Source organism: Psammomys obesus, unplaced genomic scaffold, assembly GCF_907164565.1.
Source record: "Psammomys obesus unplaced genomic scaffold, mPsaObe1.curated_primary_1811, whole genome shotgun sequence".
NCBI classification, from domain to species: Eukaryota; Metazoa; Chordata; class Mammalia; order Rodentia; family Muridae; genus Psammomys; species Psammomys obesus.
Genome location: NW_026596095.1, coordinates 5,754,635 through 5,767,075, shown reverse-complemented (window position 1 = coordinate 5,767,075; position 12,441 = coordinate 5,754,635).

Here is a 12,441-nt window from a genome sequence, read left to right as displayed (position 1 = left end):
TGTTACTATAAAACACCTCTAACTTTTATAATTACGTGGAGCCAGGAAGTCCCGTTTTTCTAAGGAGTTCACTCCCTTCTTTCATGTGACTTCCCTAGATGAAAACTAAAAACATTCGACCTTAACTGACTAAGCAATCAAAACAGAAGGTTTGAGATGGAGTCTCATTATGTCATCCTCGCGCCTGGAACTTGCTTTGTAGTTAGGTTGTCTGCACCCAGAGAGATCCACCTGCCTCTGCCTCCCAAGTACTGGGTCACTCCGTGGGCAAAATGCTCATCTTCCATTCATGGAGCCCTGATTCAAACACTAGCACCACAAAGACTGGCGAGGTGGCATGAGCCTGTCATCCTAGTACTTAGGATGGAAACAGGAAAATTAGACTTTCTTTAAGGATAACCATTGACTATGTAGGAAGCTTGAAACTATCTGTGGCTACATGAAATGCATATGTGAAATATTATATATATGTGTATATATATATATATATATATATATATATATATATATATATATATATACACACACACACACACATACACATATGCCCCCTTACTCATCTGTGGGAACTAAGTCATTTGGGGAGGCTGGGAATGGGGCATAATAGAAAGACAAAAGCAATGGAGATAACTGGGAGGTTCAACTTCTCCGTCTGTTTTGTTCACACCTGCAGAATCCCATGTTCATGACTTATACTTCTGCTTCTCCTTTCTAGTTATTTACCTTAATTCTTCAGACAAGATCTCATTGTGTAGCCCAGAATGATATGAGACTCAGAGCTGACTGAGTTTGGTATATTTATCTAAAACCAGACAAATACAAAGAGTAATAGCTCACTGCCCACTGGTCCCCACAGTGAAGGAAAGAGATTGCCCCGGTTTCAGGTCAGGTAAACACCTCCAGGAACCCACTGGCTTGGAGGAAATAGCCATGGCCTTTTTTCACTTCCACCATCCATGCCTATGGCAGATCCTTCCTTGGGATGGAAACCAAGGTCACTTCATCCTTCTAACCAATACAGCAGATAAGGGTATTATGGACAAATTAAAAAATGTAGACGTTTTGATCCAAGTGAATGACAATGATCATCGTACAAAAGGAAGGATGCCTTTATCCACAAGAAAGAACAGTCTTGGGCTTGGAGCAATGGCTCAGCACTTGGGAACATTTGCTGCTCTTGCTGAACTCCAGCTTTTGGTTCCCAGCACAACAACCCATGACTCCAGTTCTAGGGCACCCGGCACCCACTCCTTGCAACTGAGGGCACTGGAAACACACCTGATGCACTTGCATCGACTCAGGCAAACTCTCCTACATGTACAGTAAAAATTAAAATTAAAAGGTAAAGAAATCATATCACATGTCCATAATATAGTTTTAAATAAACATGATCAATGTAGAATTATATTATGCCTACTCAATTAGCACTGCTCTTGTACCTTCATGAAGTTCTTCTGCAAGCAGGGACTGATGTCAAAATGGCTCTTCAGAGCACAGGGATGAGACATTATTATTATTAATTATTACTGTTATTTATAATTGATTCACTTTGTATCCTGGCTGTAGCCCACTTCCTCATTTCCTCCTGTCCCATCTTCCCTCCCTCTTCTTCCCCTATGCCCCTCCCCCAGTCCACTGATAGGAGGACTACTACTGCTACTGACCCTAGCAATCAGGTCTCATCATGACTGTCAGGATCCTCTTTCTTGGTAGCCTAGAAAGACCACCCTGCCAGGGTGAGGTGATCAAAGAGCAGGCAACTGAGTTAATTGCAGAGACTGCCCCTGCTCTCCTTACTAGGGAACCCCCATGGAGACTGAGATGTCCATGGGCTACATCTGAGATATTTCAAGTGTAAATAATACATTAGTGCAGTAGCTATAATTACACAGAAAGTCAGTCATAATTTTGTTGGCTAAGAAATAGCACAATGTGAAATTAGAGCTATTAGTATGCTCATCTATATTAAGAATAACCTTTACATTAGATTTGATTGAACATGAGCTTAGCATTCAAAATGCACTCCCATACTAACTACTGAACTGAGATTTCATTGAGACATCCCTGTGGAGAAGATAATAAATGACAAGGCTGTGGTGTTCTCTTTAACAAATACATTGAGCTGTGATTATGTTGCCATGAAAGGAATAAAGAGGCATGGCTACACCCACTATTCCCTAAAGATTATATTCAAGCCAGTATTTACAGAAGGTTCAAGGTCATGAAATTTTCTGTTTAGAGATCTCATTTTCTCGCTGTCTTAAGCCACTTTAGCAATTTAATGGCTTTTGAATACCTTCAGATAAGTGTCTACACAACTGTAACATGAATCCTGAAACAAATCAAACTAATGCTGAACCCTATGGTCATGTGATGTTTTGACCTCCTTTACAGTACACCTCTTCATTCGCATGATATGAGACAGAGATGGTTCCCTGTTTTTTCAAAATCTCTGGATTTTGGAAGTCAGTTTAAATATATCTCAAATGAAACCTTCACAAATACATTATTACTCTTCTATGTATGGTTGTTAGCCTAGCCTTGAAAGGCTGAGCCATTGTGACAACACTGCTGGAGAGAATGTGGCGAAAAGGGAGCCCTCCTCCATTGCTGGTGGGAGTTCAAACTTATACAACCAATTTGGAAATCAATTTGGCACTTCCTCAGAAAATTGGGAATAGCACTACCTCCAGATCCAGCTATACCACTACTGGACATATACCCAAAATATGCCCCACCATTCAATAAGGACATTTGCTCAACTATGTTTATAGCAGCTTTATTTATAATAGCCAGAATCTGAAAAAAAAAAAAAAACAACCTAGATGCCCCTCAGTGGAAGAATAGACACAGAAATTGTGACACAGTTACACAATAGAATACTAGTCAACTATTAGAAACAATGAAATCATGAAATTTTCAGGCAAATGAGCAGAACTAGAAAAGATCATCCTGAGTGAGGCAACCCAGAACCAGAAAGACATGCATGGTATATACTCACTTAAAAGCAGACAACAGCCATACAATATAGGATAACCATAATAAAATCTACAGACATAAAGAAGTTAAAGAACAAGGAGGACCGTAGGGAAGATGCTTAAATCTCATTCAGAAGGAAAAACAGGATAGACACCAGAAGGGGTAGAAGAGAGGGAACAGGATCACAACCTACCATAGAGGTCCTCTGAAAGGCTCCACTGAGCAGGGGATTGAAGCAGATGATGAGACTCACAGCCAAACTTTGGGCAGAGCACACGGAGTCTTATGGAAGAAAGGGGGGGGGGATAGAAGGGCCTGGAGGTGATAGAAACTCCACAAGGAGACCAACACAACCTAAAAATCTGAACCCTAAAGACCTTGCAGAAACTGATTCACCAACGAAGGACCATGCATGGAGATGACGTAGACCACCTGCTCAGATGTAGGCTACAGGCCCCTCAGTCTCCATGTGGATTCCCCAGTAAGGGGAGGAGGGGCTGCCTTCTGTCATGACCTCAGTTGCCTGCTCTTTGACCACTTCCCCTTGCTGATGCAGCCTTTCCGGGCCACAGAGGAAGAGGATCCAGTCAGTCCTGATGAGACTTGATAAGCAAGGGTCAGATGGCAGGGAAGGAGAACTCCCCTTTCATTGGACTAGGGGAAGAGGATAGGGGAAAAGAGGGAGGGAGAGTGGGACCAGGAGGAAATTAGGGAGGGGGCTACAATAAGAACATAAAATAGATTACAAGATAGATATACAGACAAACAGATTACACTAAACACACTCAGGGCTAAAGTAGTAGCAATGTGCCATTTTTTCTCTTTCTATGTGACTATTTGCAGAGAATTTGATGTAGCATTTTATTTTAATCTATTTTAAGTAACATTTATTTTATTTATATCTCTTCTGAGGACAAACAAGGATTTCTGACAATTATACATATACAGTCACAAGAGACATACTGGTATGACCTTCAAAATATCTGTCCACAGTACTATCCCTCAGCTGGGCCTGAGGGTTGAGCACAAGAAGATCTACTTGAGTTTTGTCTCTCCTAGTCTGCTCAGTCGGATCACCCTAGGGTCATGGTGTTTAAGAGCCAGGAGCTTACATTGTTTCTATCAATTTTCAAAACCTGAGAAAAACTCCAAGGGTGAGTGGCCCCTGCCAGTTGTCTTCCTTCTCTCACTCCCTGTACATCCTCCAGCATTACCAGCACAGAGACCTTTCATCACACTCCCTCCAAGGCTTTCTGACATTTAACCTAGACTCATTTAACCTAGGCAGAATTCTCCATGGTTTTCCACACAGTGTGAATAATTAAGGATCATGTACTTTGGTATTCATCTAGCCAAGCCTAACTGTGCATATGAGGTGTTGTGTTTTGTTTGTTTGTTTTAATTTTTTCCCAGTTAAAGTCATTGGATACACTAATCTTAGAATACAGTGAGAAATTGTTGTAGTATCTTTACCTAGGGAAAAAAAAATAAGTGTTCACAGGGCCACTTGGACAAGACCGTAGGGTGCTCAAATATTGGTCAATGGCTATGAATGTTTCTGTTAAATTGTGTGCAAATAAGCCTAACACTGATGCTTAAAAGGACAGAGGTAAAACAGTGTCTTCCCTGGTTTATGTGGGCCTCATTGACTCAGGCAAAGACCAGATAAGCCACAACACTCTAGTAAGTACAAAACCCTCACATCAACCCGTCACTGAATGGATTCATTGGCATTTTTTTTCTGTCTTTGGACTTGAGCTACTAGCTTTGGCAGGGTCTCCAGCCAGCCAGGACTCCATCTATATTGTATACATCCTGGAAGTTAATTCCTCATAAGTTCTTTTCTCAGACTACATCTTCCCATATTTTTCTTTCTATGTTCTTTTTTTTTCTTCCTTTTTTGTGGCATTTAGGCAAGGTTTCTTTATGTTCAAGGCTAGCCTGCCTCCTACTCTCCTGAGTTCAGAAACTGTAAGTGCATGGCTCTATGCCTGCCACCAACATTTATTTCAAAGTTGGTTAACGGAGCCCCAAAGTTCAGAATCTACACTCTAGCCTGCCCTCCTTAATCAAGCCTAGTCTATGTCTACGTATTGTTTATATCTTCAGCCCATGTGAGCCTGAGCTTGTAAGACTCGGGGTATTCTTTGTCTGTCTTGTTCATGCTTATTCTGAAGGTTCTCAGTGTCTCTAATGTCTATATGAAGGATGGAAAGAAACTAAAGAGGACTAGGTGGAAGGGCTTATTTTGACTTGTTTTCAACCCGTTGTTCTGAGAATGATGAAGTACTTTCAAATAAGATGTACACCCTTTTCAGATACCCAAAGCCCATATGAAGTGGAAGTTTTAGGGACAGTAATCAGTTTTTTGTAGTCTTGTCAATTATCGCATCCCTTTTGTATATCATTCAAGCTGCTGCTGATTGCTACATGATATTATTTCAGCTTCTAGCACTATATAAACAGAAGTAACCATTATGATCTGTCATTTCTGAGAACATAAGAGCTCAGAAAGATCATTTTTGTCTATGTTGACCAAATTTTAAAACAATGGATTATGATAGTGCAGATCTTCTTGCAAAATCCATTTCCCCTTCACCATTGGTCCTGAAACTTTGACTTGTACCAAAGCTAACTGAGCATGTTGTTAATATTTGGGTTTTGATTTAGTGATTCTGAGTGAAATATTTGCAACAACCATCCAGGGGAAACTGATGCCTCCTGTCTAAAGACAAATGTCAAATAGAGATATGACATCATGGGTGGTAAAGAATACCCTTATACATTAAAGGGTATATGTAAAATTTGTGTTTATGTTTACTGCAGAATCATGTTTTAGTTTATTATCTGGTATTTTTTCATAGCTCTATGACCTTAGAAATGTAATTAATTTCTTTTATTTTATTTTTTAAGTATTAGTTAGAGTTTATTAACTTTGTGTCCCAGCTGTAGCCTGCTCTCTCATTCCCTCCCAGTCCCACCCTCCCTCCCTCTTCTCCTCCCTGCCCCTTTCCAAGTCCACTGATAGGAAAGGTCATCCTCCCCTTCCATCTAACCCTAGCTTATCAGGTCTCTTCAGGATCAGCTGCGATGTCCACCTCTGTGGCCCAGCAAGGCTGCACCTCCCTTGGTGGGTGGGAGGGAGATCAAGTCCCAGCCATTGAATTCATGTCAGAAATAGTCCCTGTTCCCCTTACTATGGTACCCACTTGGATACTGAGCTACCATGTTCTAGGTTATATACATACATGATCCTTGGTTGGAGAAACAGTCTCAGAAAAGACCCCTGTGCCCAGATATATTAGGTCCTTGTGGAGCTCCTGTCCTCTCCAGGTCATACTAACTCTCCCTTCTTTCATTTGATTCCCTGCACTCTGTCAAAGGTTTGGATATGAGTCTCAGCATCTGAGTTGATACACTCCTAGGTAGAGTCTTTCAGATGCCCTCTGTGGTAAGCTCCTGTCCTGTTACTTGTTTTCTCCTACTTCCAATGTCCATCCCATTTGTCTTTCTAAGTGAGGATTAATCATCTTACCCTGGGTATTCTTTCTTGTTTATCTTTTTTTTTCAAGTTTTTTTTTATTAATTACACTTTATTCATTTTGTATCCCCCCATAAGCCCCTCCCTCCTCCCCTCCCGATCCCACCCTCCCTCCCCTTTCTGCATGCATGCCACTCCCCAAGTCCACTAATAGGGGAGGTTCTCCTCTCCTTTCTGATCTTAGTCTATCAGTTCTCATCAAAAGTGGCTGCATTGTCCTCTACTGTGGCCTGGTAAGGCTGCTCCCCCCTCAGGGGGAAATGATCAACGAGCAGGCCAATCAGAGTTTATCTTCTTTTATTATATTTATCTTGTTTATCTTTTTATTTTGTTTATCTTTCTTTTATTTGATTATGTTTATCCTATCTTCTAGGTGTAGTACCCACTTATAATTGAGTATATACCATGTGTGTCTTTCTGCTTCTGGGATACCTCACTCAGGATATTTTCTAGATCCCATCATTTCCCTGCAGATTTCATGATTTCCTTGTTTTTAATTGCTGAGTAGTATTCCATTGTTTAAATGTACCACAATTTCTGTATCCATTCCTCCACTGATGGGCATTTGGGTTGTTTCCAGGTTCTGGCTATTATGAATAAAGCTGCTACCAATAGGGTTGAGCAAAGGTCCTTGTTGTGTACTTGAGCCTCTTTTGGATATATGCCTAGGAGTAGTATAGCTGGATCTTGAGGAAACAACTATTCCTAGTTGTCTGAGAAGGTGCCAGATTGACTTCCAGAGTGGTTGTACAAGTTTACATTCCCACCAGCAGTGGAGGAGGGTTTCCCTTTCTCCACAACCTCTCCAGCATCTGTTGTCACTTGAGATTTTTATCTTAGCGATTCTGATGGGTGTAAGGTGAAATCTCGGGATTGTTTTGATTTGCATTTCTCTGATGGCTAAGGACTTTGAGCATCTCTTTAAGTGTTTCTCTGTCATTCTATATTCCCTTACAGAAAATTCTCTATTTAGCTCCGTACCTCATTTTTTAATTGGATTGCTTGATTTATTGCTTTTTAACTTCTTTAGTTCTTTATATATACTGGATATCAGCTTTCTCTCAGATATAGGGATGGTGAAGATCCTTTCCCAGTCAGTAGGCTGTCGTTTTGTTCTGAAGACAGTTTCTTTTGCTTTACAGAAGTTTTCAGTTTCATGAGGTCCCATTCATTGATTGTTGCTCGTAGAGCCTGTGCTGTTGGTGTTCTGTTCAGGAATTTGTCTCCTGTGCCAATGAGTTCTAGGCTCTTCCCCACTTTTTCTTCTAAGCGATTTAGTTTATTTGGCTGTATGTTAAGATCTTTGATCCACTTGGACTTCAGTTTTGTGCAGAGTGATAAATATGGATCTATTTTCATTTTTCTGCATGTAGACATCCAGTTGGACCAGCACCATTATTTGAAGATGCTCTTTTTTCCATGTCAAAAATCAAGTATTCATAGGTGTGTAGGTTTATTTCTGGGGCTTCTATTTGGTTCCATTGATGTACCTTTCTGTTTATATGCCAATACCATGCAGTTTTTATTATTATTGCTCTGTAGTAAAGCTTGATGTTATGATATTTTGTGAGACAGGGTCTCATATAGCTCAGTATGGTCTTAAACTCACTATGTAGCCCAGAATTACCTTGAATTTCTGATCCTACTACCTCTAATTTCCAGGTTCTGAGATTATAAGCATGAACATCTATGTCCATTTTATGAGGTATTGAGGATTTAACACAGTGCTTCTTGTACAGTGGGCAAGCACTCTTCCACCTGAGCTATATCCATGTCAATTTTCCTTTACCTGTGTTAATAAAAGAGTATAATAATTGAACATGGTGCTGTATAAAATATGTAAAAGTATGTATATATACATATATACATATATATAGTTTAAAGGGTTTAAAAATAGGACAATACAAAGATATAACTCTTTCTTAGGAAAACCTACTTTACATAGGACAGGAATCTTATTTTTATTATAATACTTATTTTTATTAATTACAGTTTATTCCCTTTGTATCCCAGCTGTATCTCCCTCCTTCTTACCCTCCCAATCCCACCCTCCCCCTCTTCTCCACCCATGCCCAGCCCCCAGTCCACTGATAGGGAAAGTCCTCCTCCCCTTCCATCTGACCCTAGTCTATTAGAGCTAACCAGGCTGCATTGTCTTCCTCTGTGGCCTGCTAAGGCTGCTTCCTCCTAAGGGGGAGGTGATTAAAGAGCAGGACAATCAGTTCATGTCAGAGGCATGAACAAAAGTGCTCTTGGTGAGTTGACTTTGGATCCCCAATACCCACTTTAAAAACGTGTTGGCCATGGTTGTGTATTATTGTGTGGGTGGTGTGGTATGAGTGTGCCATGGCACGTGTAGAGCAAGCAGAGAATAACTTTTGGGAGTCAGTTTTCTCTTTTGTTCCAACAAGGGCCCCAAGGATAGCACTCAGGTTAAGATTTCATGGCAATTGCTTGTTTCTGCTCACAGAGACATCGCAACAGTTCAGAATTAACTATTTACTCTGACTTAAAAGGAAATAGCATTCAATTCCCTATCAACTTGCCCTTGTTAGCCACTAAATAATACCATTCCCTCAGTGAATAAACTCTAATATAAGGCAAAGTAATGGCCATCTTTATCAAGATATAGTGTAGTAAAAATGATTTAAACCAGCCTATAAGTCCAGCATTCTAAAGACTGGGGAAGAAGAACCACGTGTTCATGATATGTCTGGGATATGCAATGCCACTCTGTTTCAGTAAACAAACAAACAAGAGTTTTCAAATTTATTCAACCCTATGTATCTACATATTTACATATAGGTATGTATGATGTATGTGTGTGTATATATATATATATATATATATAAAGAAGTATATGTATAAACTATGAATATACAATAAGTGTACTAGAATACTATAAAAAAATAAATGCAATTACATCCACAGTCAAGAGCAGAGAGGAATAAAGTAGTATATATGTATGTACACATTCACTCAAAAGAATTTATTTAAATTCATACATGTACATGAGTGTGTAGCACTTATGCATGTGTCATATATGCATGTGCATAGTAATTAGTGGGGAATTCAGACTTACAATTTAGTAGAGCAATAAGCCAATGGCATGCATGGGATGGCTTATCTCCTGTGTTTAGTTTCCTGTTACTGTGTTAAAATTACACAAGAAAATTAATGTAAGGGAGAAAGGATTTATTGTATCTCACAATTCCCATCATAGCACGGAAAGCAAAGAATCATGTACTTAAGAGATGACGTTCAGGGAGGAATAAAGCAATGCACACGTTTGTACTCACCTCACTTTCTCTGCTCTTAGGCAGTTCAGAAATTGTGTTTTCTACAGTAGGCAGATCTTCCCAGCTCAATAAATATAATCAAGATAATCCCTCACAGACATAGCCATAGGGCAACCTGACTTAAGTAATGAGATTCTTGCCAGGTGATTAAGACTAACTCTCCACTCTCCTAGTTTTGCATTGATCACAATTCTCCCAGGTTTGAACATTTATTTATGTTATTCTTCATATACTTTTTAATTAGTGTGATATGTTATGATGCACATTTTTTGTTTGCACACCTATGTAATTATTTAAAGCTACAATTAAATATGCTCAAAAGAAAATTGGAACTACCCAGTTTGAATCAATATTCTCTTAATATAAGTCATGAAGAGTGAAATGATTGTACTTTTTTAAATCTAAAATAATACTTTCCAAAATATAATCCTTCCAAAAAATCCAAGGAGCAGTGGTTTGTAAGTTTTTGGAGATTTCTACCAAAATATGCAATTTAATAACTAATCAGAGCTAATTCGGTAAAGCATTTCATAATTATGCATCAAAATTTTCTCCTCTTACTTGAAGTATTATGGTGACTGGTTTAAAGATTAAAGGGTCATATGTTTCTTTGAAGAATATGGAATTCCGAACCTTCAGAAGCATTTCACATTAAAATATCACCATTCCTACATCCAATCATTGAATTATGCATTAGTTCCATAAATATCCCTCCAATAATAGGTCCTAGAAATTGTCATCAGTGCTGCTGCAAACAATAATGGTTAATGAAGCTGCCATGCACAGCCCCAGCAAAGCCAAAAATCTACTGGTGACATAGACATCTAGCAATGTAATGAATGCAACTCAATTTAATGTGCTAATTAGTCCCTAAGTTTGCCTTTAAAAGTATCGAGAATGGGATGGCTTACAAGAATAATCATATAAAAACTAGAATGCAGAAATTCAAAAGCATGAAACCAAAGCTCATGGAGGGACATGTCCATGCTAATGACTCTGAAGATGGGTCTCTGTCCTTTTCCCAATTCTAGGACTCAATTTGTGAGGCTCATCATTTTGGGCTTATAGGTCCATCTCTCTAGCACATGACTTTCTTTCTATGTGTCTGCACATCATCCTTCCTCTCTCAATCTGTGTTTCTAAATTTTCCTGTAACAAGGACGTTGGACAAGAGCCTGTTTTTAATCATCACATTTCAACTTGTTCATTTGCTGAAATAAACCCATTCCAAGGCATTAGAAGTTAGGTCTGCAGCACATCTTTGTTTACAGGGATGCAGTTTGCCCTGTAAGAAGGCATAATTACCAGATGTAGCATGTTTTGGGGTCAGTGGAACCACTAAAAGTCATTCGAAGCAAATGAGGAAAGACTATAGAAGACCCACAGAGTAAAAACCAATGAACCAAGAGAAAAGAAGTAAGCCGGAGAAAACTAAATCACCACACGTAGGCCCTGTGGTGAGGAACTCTTGATGTGCAGAAAAGAAAAAGAAAAAAGAAAGGCCATAGTGATGAATCAGAAAGCAGCACAAGACAAACTGTTAGATCTTGCTAGACCTTGTCTAGAAAGTGTCAGCAATTACCAAAACTTAGCTGAAGATAGTATGTTTACAAATGCTCATCCAGTATGCGGCTTATTACTGCAGATCATCAAGTAAAACAGCCAAGGCAAAAAGCAGCTGTTCTCAACCTGTGGGTCGCAGCCTCTTTAACCTCATAAGGGGCACCTAACACCATCCTATATGGTAGATATCTGCATTATGATTCATAAAAGTAGAAAAATTACAGTTATGAAGTAGCAATGAAAATAATTTTGTGGCTGGAGGCCACCACAACGTGAGGAACTGTATTAAAGGACTGCAGAATTAGGAAGGTTGACAAACACTGCTCTAGAGGGAAGTGAGTAAGCTAGAAACAACAGCAGGGAGAGAAATCCTACAGGGAAAATGTGAATACCAGCACAACTGCAGGCAATTCAAAGGATAATAACCTGTGTTCATATTCAGAATCCTTTGTACTAGTACAGCCAGACTAATCATTAAAGTATCTAATTACTTCAATAGTAGTTGGGAGTAGTCAGCCCAGACAGTGGTCTCCAACATGCTAGTGACACCTTCCCTAGAAAACTTCAGGTTTTCAGACATAAAAAGAGTATCTCATGATTATGAGCCCAGGATACCTGGCATCAAATCCATCACATGCTTTTCTGTATTCTGATTGGGCCATCTGTGGTGTGTACTTCATAGTAAGGTTTTAGATATGATGGGAAAACATAAGTTTAAAGAGACGTGCACATATTTATATCCACACACATGCACATGTATGCAAAAATATATGACTTTATTTTCATGGCAGTATTTTTAAATATAATTAGAATAAGCTTAAACTTAATTGCCTCATGTACCTGTCTTGGACATAATCTCTGAAACCTTAATATCTACTTAAAAATTAAAAACATTAACTAATAGAGAGTGTTTTGGAAAAATAAAGACCAAATGTAGCAGAAAGAAAGAAAGAAAGAAAGAAAGAAAGAAAGAAAGAAAGAAAGAAAGAAAGGAAGGAAGGAAGGAAGGAAGGAAGGAAGGAAGGAAGGAAGGAAGGAAGGAAGGAAGGAAGGAAGGAA